The sequence below is a fragment of the Chiloscyllium plagiosum genome, unplaced genomic scaffold (genome assembly GCF_004010195.1).
Source record: "Chiloscyllium plagiosum isolate BGI_BamShark_2017 unplaced genomic scaffold, ASM401019v2 scaf_6316, whole genome shotgun sequence".
Classification (NCBI taxonomy): Eukaryota; Metazoa; Chordata; class Chondrichthyes; order Orectolobiformes; family Hemiscylliidae; genus Chiloscyllium; species Chiloscyllium plagiosum.
In genome coordinates, this window is record NW_025212036.1 from 1 (window position 1) to 12467 (window position 12467).

The window sequence follows — 12467 nt, forward strand, 5'->3', positions numbered from 1 at the left end:
TTTCCAGCCGTCCCTTTATCAGTGAACATCTGCCCCAATCAGCTTTTGAAAGTTCTTGCCTAATACTGTCAAAATTGGCCTTTCTCCAATCTGGAACTTCAACTTTTAGATCTGGTCTATCCTTTTCCATCACTATTTTAAAACTAATAGAATTATAGTCACTGGCCCCAAAGTGCTTCCTCATTGACACCTCATTCACCTCCCCTGCCTTATTTGCCAAGAGTAGGTCAAGTTCAAGTTCTGCACTTTCTCTAGTTGGTACATCTAGTTGGTACATCCACATACTGAATCAGAAAATTTTCTTATACACACTTAAATTCCTCTCCATCTAAACCCCTTAACACTATGACACACCCAGTTGTGATTTCACATGAAATTGACGTGGCATCTTACAAATCACAACTTTTAAAATTCTTGACCATCTCATTCTATAGTGGCTCATGCATCACAAACCATGCACCGGAAAATTAAGGTTTGCATAAATTGACTTCCTATTTCAAACAATTCACAGAATCACAGTGCAGAAGGAAGGAATTCGGCTCACTGTGCCTGTACCAACTCTATTACCAGCTCCTGCCTTCTTCCCATATTCCTGAACACCATTACTATCCAAAAGATCCAACCAATGCCCTCTCAAATGGCCCAATTGAACCTGCCTGCAGCACACTTCCAAGCAATACATTCCAAGCCATAACTACTCAACTTTTGAATCATTCTCATTTGACTTCTCTCTCATTCTGGTTTCTCTTAGAGGTAGAAATAGCTTTAACCCATCTACTGTGTCTGGCTCACCAATGATTTTGAAACTCTCAACCAGATCTTTTCTCAGCCGTCTCTCAAGGGAGAACAGTTCCAATATCTTCAATCCAACTTCATGGCTGATATTTTTCATTCCTGGAACCATTCTAGTCTCATCGCGTCTGCTCTCTCTCCAGTTCATAAACATCGTCCCTATAATGTGAAACCCACAATACTTTGGCTGAGGTCTAACAAGTGTCTTGTACAAGTTCAACGTCACCTCTCTGCTCTTGTATTCTATGTAAATATTCCAGAAAACCTGGAACCCTAGTTTGTTTTATTGAAAAAATATACTTTATTTCTAAAAAAAAAATCATCTAGAAGAAGTATAGACAAAGGGTCCTATAACAGTTCTGTACAGTCTTTGCAAAAAAAAAAAAGCAAACATCATATTGGAATTTGACATTCCTCAGAGCTTCCCTCCAGTTGCATAACAAAGACCTATTCTATTCACACATGAAACTATTTACATTAATTTTGAGGTAACAAGAGGGTCTTTCTGGCAACTGAACAGACAGTCATTATACTTTGGCAAAAAGACGGTGGACTTCCTGCACTGCTGGGGCAAGTAGGTGCCCCAAGTTTCAGTGCACCCCTCAGCATATAGTCTTGGGCCTTGGCACATGCCAGTCTGTAACACTCTGTTAAGGTCAACTCTACACTGGAAGACCAACTAGTTTTGGGCAGACCAAAGAGTATATTTCACAGAGTTGATGGCCCTCCTTGCACAGTCAGTATTTGTCCCAATGGGCATTCTGGAGAATAGCTCATATAACAGAGTCTTGCGTCACAGAGCTGCTTGGGATGAATCTCGACAAAAACCAAAAACTCTCTCCAGACCTTCATTGCATAGATACATTCCAAAAGATGATGTGTGACATTCTCTGTCCTTCTGTCCACCACTTTACCGATCACCTGGGGTGAGGTGCAATGGCTCAGAGTCAGGGTATACGTGACAGATCTCACAGGTAGTGCCCTTCTTACCAACAGCCATCTTGGTGCTTGTTGGAAAGTTCTGGCATAGCATTCGGTCAAGTGACTTTGACAGTCTGTTCAGGGAACCATGCGACAGGATCAACTTTCGCCTTTTCCTGCAATGTGCTGACCATTTTCTGATAGACTTGTGGTCAAAGGTATTTTCCTTTGCAATTGTTTCCATGAGATACAGATGATGCAAAACAGTCCAACTACTTGGAACATCCCATGGCAACGAGACCAGGGCCCAATCCATATCTCCAGGGACAATTCAAACATCAGTAGGCAGTGACATTTGGTATTTGCATACCGTGGGTCTATATATAGCTTGATGCAGCTATGCACACACATGGGTCATCAGGATGAGGGCAGCATTGGTTACATCCATTCCCTCTCCTTTATCCAGAGCTTTGTACATGGTGTCCCTGTGGACATGATCTATCTTTGGCCTCCAGACAAAATGGAGGATTGCTGGGGTGACTGCTAAGTCATACATTCTGTGAATGGGCCAGACGTGCAATACATACTACAGTACCAAGAGTACCTTACCTGATGAAATGGATAGGGAGTGGTGCTCCAATCTGCCCAGTTCCTATCTCACCTTGGTGCTACACTTCCCCCAAGTTTTTGCACACACTCTGGCCCCTCCAAACCACATTCCCAGCACCTTCAGGTAATCTGCCCTGGCAGGGCATAAAGGATTAGTTGGCCCAGTTCAAAAAGGAAATGGCCTCAATATAGCCCCGATTCACCTTGGCTCCCAAGGCCAGTTCAAACTGGTTGCAGATGCTCATGAGTCTGTGTGCTGACAACAGATCGGAGTAGAAAATGGTGTCGTCATCCATGTGCAGGCAGGCTTTGATCTGCAACTTACTGCTGCCTGGGGTAGTCACCTCTTTCAGGCTCACATCCTTCCTAATGGATTCGGCAAAGGTCCCATACAACATACAAATAAGGCAGGACACAGTGGGCAATCCTGCCTGACTCCTGATCTGGTGGGAAGCTTGCTGGTTCCCACTTGTTGATTGAGACGATTCTACTGATGTTGGTGCAGAGCAGTTGGATCCAACTGTGGATTCCCTCCCCAAAGCTCATTTTGGCTAGCACATCCCACATGCAGTTGCGCAATATACTATCAAAGCCTTCACCTGGTCCAGGCTGACACAGGAGTTGGCCTGGACATAGTCAATCTTATCTCAGACGAGCACAATGCTCTCAGAGATCTTCCTGCCCAGTACAGCACATGATTTAGTTGGTTGAATCACTGATCCCTAGAGCAGAAAGTCTAGAACACTGTTATTCACTGCTCTCACATCCTTCAATGTACATAGAAACCCAAATCTCTCAACTCCTGGGCCTCTTTTAGAAACATAAACCCTATGTTATGTCCTTCTGACCAAGCTGCATCACCACACGCTTCTCTGCTTCCTTATCAACACGTGATGAGTAAAGATATTACACAAAATATCAAGACTCGTGCCCTCTCAAGTATCATCAATAGCATACCCTTCACCCACTGGAGAGTCGAACTGTAGACACTTGACTGCCACGGTCATCCTCCAGTCGCTGTGCTGTGCTCTAAATACCACGCCATAGCTTCCTTTGCTGATATAATGCAGGTCCACCAACTTCTGATAGGGAACCACATCTAGGATTGACGAGATACTGGAGAAACTGCTCCCCCTGGAACACTCCATAACTTTAAAAATACTGTTTACTGCTCTATCTCTCTCTGATTCCGTCTCAGTACAGATTCTGATGTTTGTCCATTGCTGGAGGACGAGGTGGGGTCAGCTGCAGAAGAAACTAGACATTTTCACAGGAGAACGCCCCCTCCCGCATAACTCAATCTGGAACACACGCTGCCGGCTCGGTGTCTCAGCGAGAAGCTATGAATGCCTTGGCAGAGAGAGACAGCGAGCTGTTTTCTCAGTCACTTCCTCACAGGAACTCCCCAAAATTACAGCTCTTCCGCTCTTCAGGATCTGTCACTGCGCAGCCTTAACCCTGTCAGAAACCACGCCTTTTATGGGAAATAGAAAAATCTAGTTAATGTCGCTTCTCATCTTTTTTTCTGAAAGATTCCCCCAAGAATTGTCCTTTACGCGGTGATTGTACTAATTATGGAAGCGGACTTGAGATTCCGACAGTCATAGAAAGACTTATTCTGCTCTAGATATATATCTGGAGGCACAAGCTCTTCTGGGTAAGGTAGTTTTCAATTCGAAGCTGCGAAAGTTATGCGAAGAATGAGTGATGAATACCAGCTGCAGTATGTAGATCCGCGGTGCCATTTCATTTAAAGTGATTCCGACGCATTTATCAGAACTACCCTAGTTCCGCGCGAAAGCAATCTTTACTCAGAGGAAAGCAAATTGCAATGGCAGCAGTACTCCTGACCAACAAAATGCATTTTTATCTCGTTTTGCACACCGCCTGGTGTCCTGCAGCTTTCTAAAGCCAATGAAGTGTTCATTTGTTTTTGGAAGTTTGCTTACTATTGTAATTTAGGGAACGAACAGACCTGGCCAAAGAGAGTTGGGGCCAGGTCAATTAACTGTGTTGATTAATCAGCCAGTTTGGTTAATTGGTAATAATTTGCAAATAATAATATTCCAATAAATTGCAGAGGTCCACAAATTGGCAGGTTATGTTTGAAATATGCCAGCTACGGATCCCTTTCTTGTAGCAGATAGTGGCAATAATTATTTGGTGTGAATTGAGAGCAATACTGAGGAGAGGGGTCTAAACTTTTAGTTGAAGTTGATGTTAAGATAAAGTTAAAAAATCACACAATACCACGTGTATTTTTATAAATGACCTGGAAGAGGGGTTAGAAGGTTGGGTGAGCAAGTTTGCGGATGATACGAAAGTCGGAGGAGTTGTTGACAGTGAGGAAGCATGTGGCAGGTTACAGCAGGATATAGAGAAGCTGCAGAGCTGGGCAGAAAGGTGGCAAATGGAATGCAATGTAGCTAAGTGTGAGGTGATTCACTTTGGGAAGAATAACAAAAAGATGGGGTACTGGGCTAATGGTCGGATACTTGGTAGTGTGGATGAGGGGGCATAGCTTTAAATTAAGGGGGGGTAGATATAGGACTGATGTTAGGGGTAGGTTCTTCACTCAGCGAGTCGTTAGTTCATGGAATGCCCTGCCAGTAACAGTGGTGGACTCTCCCTCTTTATGGGCATTTAAGAGGGCATTGGATAGGTATATGCAGGATAGTGGGTTAGTGTAGTTTAGGTGGGCTTGGATCGGCGCAACATCGAGGGCCCAAGGGCCTGTACTGCGCTGTATTCTTCTATGTTCTATGTTCTATGTCATAGAGCAGCGCTCCAAAAGCTAGTGCTTCCAAATAAAGCTGTTGGACTATAACATGGTGTTGTGATTTTTTAACTTTGTCCACCCCAGTCCAACACTGGCACCTCCAAGTCATGATATTAAGAAAGGATACATCTATATCCATAAAAGCAAAGTGTCAGTATGCCTATTCATTTGTTAGCAAACTGCTCCAAGTTGCTTATGCCAAACTCAACCAGACCTGGTGGGACAATAATTGAAAACCAAAGGGCATGTTGTAGCGGAGTTGGCAACTAATCACCATGTTCTTTGATCTAACATGGGATGCTCCAGCCTTGTCTATGCTGTGTCCCCACTGACGTTGTAATTGAGATTTGCTTTACAACCTTAATCTCCAAACACACCAAGACGGAGTGCAGCAGATTTACCATTGTAAATGCTGAATAATTTTCTGCTTTTTCATACTTTTCTTTTATGTAAGTTATCTTCTGAGACAGTACATGTCATGATATGTAATGGAAAGTAACAGGTGGCACACACAGCCGGGGAAGAATAGAGGTTAGAGAAAAATGTCAATAACTTGATCAAGTGACAAAAATCAAGAAGTACCAGTGTTTCAAGGAAAAGACAAAGACCTTTTAAGGAAGCTTTAAATATAATTAAGAACAGCATCTTCCCTGCTATTATCAGACTTAATTATGTAGTTGATGTTTTTCTGTACCCTCTCTGTAGCTGTAACACTACATCCTACATACTGTTGTATTAGAATCAAAAAGTGTGGTGCTCGAAAAGCACAGCTGGTCAGACAGCATCCAAGGAGCAGGAGAGTCGACATTTCAAATATAAGCTCTTCATCAGGAATCAGAACTGTGCTGTTACCCTGATGCACTTACGTAAGGTATGATTTGTTTGGTTAACGTGCAAAGCAATATTTTTCACAGTATCTTGGTACATGAAAATAAAACTACATGAAGAAGGGCTTATGCCCGAAACATCAATTCTCCTGTTCCCTGGATGCTGCCTGACCTGCTGCGCTTTTCCAGCAACACATTTCCAGCTCTGATCTCCAGCATCTGCAGACCTCACTTTCTCCAATAAAACTATATCAAATCGAATGATCCTCCTCACAATTGTAGATCAGAGTTATATGAATATAATAGGTGGAATCAAGAGCTAGTGTCTTGGGTACTGATTAAACAGTAAGTTTTGATTGACATCCTTGTGAACCATCTGACCCACTGAATACTCTGATAGGGATATCAGAATAAAAACACTTCTTGCAAAACAACAGAAAACATAACAGTTGAGTAGAGTTACTGAGGGTGCTCCATATTTTGGCTCAAGAAGGAAGAAATACTAATGTGATCTACCTTGAAATACTCAATGTTTTAACAAATACTGAAAATGCAGTCAGTGATGTTGAGAATGTGATACTTCGGGTGTGGCCTTTGACACGGAGGATGAAATATTCAGAGTATTAATTAAACATTGACAACATAGGTGCTGATGTAGTTCTTGATATCAGGTTTTTGAAGTCATACTGAGAATGTAAACAGTGGTTAGTTGTTATAATCTGATTAGAAAATCTTGCTGTTTAAAGAAAACATCTGATCATCCAGCAGTTAACCAACAGATAAGATAGAGTCATAGAGATGTACAGCATGGAAACAGTGAATATAACAAGTAAAGCTGAAAGAAGGGGAAGAAATGGGAGTTGGTTCACAATTTGAACTCAATATTAAGTCCGAAGTGTGTAAAGTGTCGAGTTTGAAGTTGGGGTGTTGTTCCCCCAGCTAGCGCTGTGATTCACTGGAGTATTGCAGCATGCTGAGGACAGACAAGTGGGCATGTCAGCAGGACGCTGTGTTAAAATGACTGGCTACGGGAGGGTCAGGGTCATTCGCCCACAGACTGATAGTGTTCTGCAAAATGGTCACCCAGTCTGTGTTTAGTTTCTCCAATGTTGAGTCGGCCACATTGGGTGCAATAAATGCAATATTCAAGGTTGGAGGAGGTACGGGTGAAATGTTTCACCTGGAAAGACTGTTAAGGCCCTTGGATGGTGAGCAGGGAGGAGGTGAAGGAGCAGGTGTTATACCTTCTGCAGTTACGTGGGAAGATGCCGTGGGAAGGGGGATGGTTTCACTGGTTGCTGAATGGATTAAGGCGTCTAGCAGTATCTGTGAAGAGAGATCAGAGTTAATGTTTCGGGTCCAATAACCCTTTTTCTTTCGGTTTTTATTAAGCAAACATTTGATTTCGACTCTAACACAACAAGCCATAGGGATTCTTTTACACATCTATGATTATATTTACATATGCTGAGATACTAGGACGGTCTGATAAATGAACAAGCTCCTAAATAACTAGCAGAAGGACCTCAGACAGTGGTCTTGTCCCACTGCACCTTGGCAGCAGCTGCCCCAAGCACTAGTGCATCCCTCAGCACGTAGCCCACTTGCATGCTCTGGTCAGGTTTGTTGGCATCAGACAATGTGGCTAGTTTGCTTAGGCAGGCTAGTTGGTCCAGACTGGCTTCATCTCTTACTGTGAGCATTTTTAAAAAGTTACATCTTGTTTATAAGGATCTATGTTTCTGAAGAAATTTGTGCTCACTAGAGTTTGGAGGAGGAAGTCTACCTTAAATAAATGTAAATGAGCATATTTCCCACTTGTGCCTCACAAGACCGTGACTTTAAATGTAATTCCAGTTGACTGGGGAGATAATGAATATTCCTGGCTGCTAAAGAGGTTCCTGAGTACAGATATATCAGGGAACTTGATACCAGAACTTTAATCTGCCAAAGGAAACAGAACTTTTGTCTTCTGCTCAATACAGTCCCTTCCTTGCCCTCCTGACAGCTCCTGGCAAGTTTGGAGGATTCACCCTTGGTTCAGCAGTTACTTCAGATAAAGGTCTGCTTTTAGTTTTCAAATTTCAGGTAGCAATATAAAAGCCGAAGCTGAGACAGTTTCTGTACTGCTTTTCTGAACCAGTCTTTCCTTCTGATTAAGTCCTGAGGTAACTCAAAGCAAAGAACCTCACTAAGCTCCATCCATTTTTGAAACACAGACAGCCTCGTTCAAGTTGAAAATGGTCAGTAAATACCTTTTCAATTCCAACGATTTCCTCAATTTTGGAAAATAGCACATGTGATGGAATAACTGAAGATATCATGTCTCCAGTATTTTCACTACGTGCGCTTACCCATTTTTATTATGACTTTAACTTCTTTAATTGTGATTGTATCCAGTAAACATAAGTTATCTTTCGAATTGTAATTCTGTTAAGTGGTATGGCCTTCTAGCCTCTCGATATTTAGCAGGGTTTCCCCACGAAATTTACATTTAAAATTTAATTACTAAAACTAAAACTAAAAAGCCATACCTCTGAAACATGTGATTATGATCATATGCAACATGTAACATAGTAGAATTATATTGTAAAAGTTGTAAACTATTGAACTAAAACAAAACAATATACAAATGAAAGAAAATTCATTAAAAATATTTTTTGTCAAAAAATCTTTTAGAGTTTAACTATTTTGTTTCATATTTGTGTATGCAAAATGGTTAGTTAGAATAATTGTTTGAGAGAAGGTAATTATGACAACTGTTGAATGAATTCTCTTGAATGTAAAAAATGCTTTAAATAAATATCTTCTATAAAAAACATTTGTGGTCTGATTTTCAGTTTTAATCCCTATCTCATTTAGTCCATAAAACCATAGGAACAAAATCTCACTTTATTTCATCATACAAGCATTTGTTTCTTTTACTTGTCAAATAATTTATAAACTTCCATCCAGATGTAGGATGTGTAGCCCAACTTGGAAATCATTTTGAGGATCAAGGAAAGTTACAAAGATCTATGGGATAAGGTAGTGGAATTGGCAAAAAAGAATGTCGGTGTGTAAGAGGGTGCATTTAAAATACTTACAGACGTAACGGTGAATTTATTAATGATTTTGATGAGATCGTTGTTAACGTACTGTGTAATGTTGGATTCCCCCACAGTTAGGGAAGGATGTCAAGGAAATGGAGAGATTTAACATGGAGTCGCGCTTTTGCATGGAAAGTTGAGAAGCTGTGGAATGTATAACTGGAGTTAATGATTCAAGTGGAGACTGAGAAGCAGTTAAATAAGTGATTGTAGAAAAAGAAGAATAAAGATAATGCAACGAGGTAACCACATGTGATTAAGGTTATTAAATAGGGTAAAATTTTCTCATGGCTGTTTGGAGGTGGGAAGGATATGTAGTTTAGACAAGTTGGCAAACCTCCAAAATGTTATATTGAAATCTGAGTTTTTAATCTTATTTCTGTTTTTACATGTCTGTGTAATTATTCAATTGAAAGCACACACCTACATACAGTAATGTGTATAAATCAGGGATTATTTTCTTTATGCAAAAGGGGGATGTTGTGTTTCACAGTAGATGTGCAACATGCCCTTAAGAGATATGCTGATGATGTCATTTTGTGTCATGGCATTTGATTTAACAGTATAAAGCTCATGAAAACTGAAAGAACTGCAGATGCTGGAAATCAGAAACAAAAACAGAAGTTGCTGGAAAAGCTCAGCAGGACTGGCAGCAGATAAGTCAGAGATAACGTTTCAGGTCTAATGACCCTTCCTTCGAATGTTCTAAGGAGCGATCACTGAACCTGAAACGTTGACTCTCTTATTTCTCTCCACAGATGCAGCCAGACCTGCTGAGCCTTTCCATAAATTTCTATTTCTGAGCTCTATTCTCTTGCAGCATGACATGTTGAGGAAAGTGTGCTATAATACATCCAAATTACTTTAACTCCAGACACCAAGTGCCTGTCATTATAATGTAGGAGGTAATAGATGCTGTTAGAAAGATTAATCATTTTCTCCAATATTATGTGCCTTGTGTCTCTTTTTCATGTTCTAGCTGTGATAGCTGCAGATCATGACTGCATCACACCATATCATGGTATTGTCACACTGGGAAGTGCTTGAAGTTTTCGCTGGAGATTAAATAAAGTCCCATCTCCAGAGACCTCGCAAGCTAGCCTTATCCAAACATGAAAGAAGCCTATGTGATATAATAAGTACTTTTACACATCATTTTGGGTTATTTTAAAATTAATCCAGTGGAGAAAAGAGATAGTAAATGAATCTAGCTACATACTTAGCATACTAAAGTGAAAAGGTTTAATTGTTTAAATTAACTTTGTACTATGACATCAAAATTCTCTTTCAATTTATATTTGAGTCTTACTTCAAACTTGAGAATTAAAATTAATTTTTGGGCAACTGAATTAATTAAGTGTGGAAACTCCATCTCCGAAGACCAACAAACCACCTGAAATTGATTTAAGCATCAGATTCAGATATTACAAAGGTACTAACTTCCCTGTTTCAACTGAAAAGTCTTTACTAATATCTGGGAACTTATCTCAAAATTAGGAAAACTATTTCCCAGATCAGTCAAACAACAGCCCGATATAGTCATACTCACTGAATCATAGGTTACAGCCAGCTTCCAAGGCTCATTCACATCCATAACTTTGTACATCCTGTTTCTCCATTAGCACACACACACAATCACAAAGGTGTGGCATGAGAGTCCTCAATGTTAATCCTAGTAATTGCATCTGTTCAGTTCTATTCACAAAGCAGGAGTTCCTGGCAATGATCAACAACTGTTTGTTCTCGACATTCAATAGAATAGCCATTTCTGAGACTCACATCATCAACATTCCATTTCTATTGACTAGAAGCATAACTGGGTAAATTACAGGAATACTGTGCGTACGAGAGCAGATCAGTAATTTTGCAACAGGTATCTCACTTTCTGAATGCCCAGTGCATTTCCATTGTTAATCAGGCACAAGTCCGGAACATGACAAAAACTCACCGCTTAACTTAATTATACAGCTGTAACAATACTCAAGGATCTCAACAGCACCTCAGCTAAAGCAGCCCATTCCTGGTCTTAACAATCATTCCCTTAGCCACCTGAGCTGTAGTGTGTAGCATCGATACGATGCACTGCAGTCAAGACTTCTTCAACAGCACCTCCCAATCAGACAACTGCTACATTTTTGTAATCTGCAGTAAATTCTAATTCATCTGTTGTGTGAGTAACATATTTGTGTCAACTTGTCCCCTCATTTCTTTTATAAATTTTGTTTAGCTTGTAATATTTTTTCCCAATTCTGTTGAGGGGTAGTGTATGAATTATTAATTTTTCTGTTTCTTCACAGATATAGCCCAACCTACTGAGCATTTCCAGCATTTCTTGTTTATGTTCCAAAGTGCTAATACTTTCCTAGCCGTGGTGTAGCATCTTCGGAATTGACCATCTCTCAGTCAGAAGCTGTCATCTGCACAGTTAAAGTATTGGCATTTGGAAAAGAATGAGGGTATATATCACTTGAGGAGAGATGGTAAATCTTGTGTTGACATTTCTTACAGCTGCCACTTGTAATGGATGTGTGATGCTTAATGCATGTAGAATGCAGAGGCTCAATATAGATTTCACCAACAAGTGGAGAGGAGTTATGTGTCACTTCTTTATCTCTGCTGTTCTAAAGAGGTATTAACTTTTCATCCAATACTGGATTGGAATCCTGTATATACATCATGTTAGGTCACTAACAATAATACCGACTGTTAAAATGAACAATTATTAGAAATTAACATCTAATTTTATTGGGCACTTATCATAATGAAATGGGAAAACTTAGAAATAGGGCACTGCACAGGAAAATTGCCAAGGTAGAGGGATTCTAAGAGATTAATCTTTCCTTTAAATAGCCTATGATAGGAAAAGCTGAGAATATGAAAGTTGTCCATGAAAATTTCTTGTCCATGGGAAAACACAGGTTAGGAAGATCCAGACGTCTTAGAGATAAAACCCGAAAGCCTTTATCATTAGAGACAATCAAATGAAGAAAGCTGTTAAGAATATGATCTAATGATGCAATGCTGATATGAAAGATACATGAAATGTTTGCTGAGATTGTGGTTACCATAGATCTAGAGAAGTTTGAGGAGGAAGAGGGATAAACTCTTAGCACTCTGGCAACCTCATGAACTCTTAGCATTTGCCTGTACCTGTGTTTTTGTTTGGCCGCTGTGTACCTATTATTTACTTATCTATGCTATTTAACTCTGTGATCTGGCTGTATTGCTCGGAAGACAAAGCTTTTCACTTTGTCTTGGTACACATGACAATAAATTCAATTCAATTCAAATTGTGTGAGCCAGGAGAAAGGAGACCTTTCCTCAGCCTTCTGTGATACTGAGAAATCTAGAAATGGGAAACAACATGAGAGACAAGGAAGAGGGAGAGAAGCATGAAAAACAAAGCTGGAAGAGGAGAAATCATTGTGGACTCCTGGCTCTGTCATTATA

At 40.3% G+C, this 12467-nt stretch overlaps 1 long non-coding RNA gene across 1 annotated transcript; it reads left to right on the top strand.

Annotated features, from left to right (window-relative positions):
* Positions 1-3605: 3605 nt before the first annotated feature.
* Positions 3606-12198, top strand: LOC122547268. The gene is made up of 3 exons (XR_006310943.1): positions 3606-3979; positions 9092-9259; positions 11315-12198. It is a non-coding gene; the product is annotated as an uncharacterized LOC122547268 (long non-coding RNA).
* Positions 12199-12467: the final 269 nt, after the last annotated feature.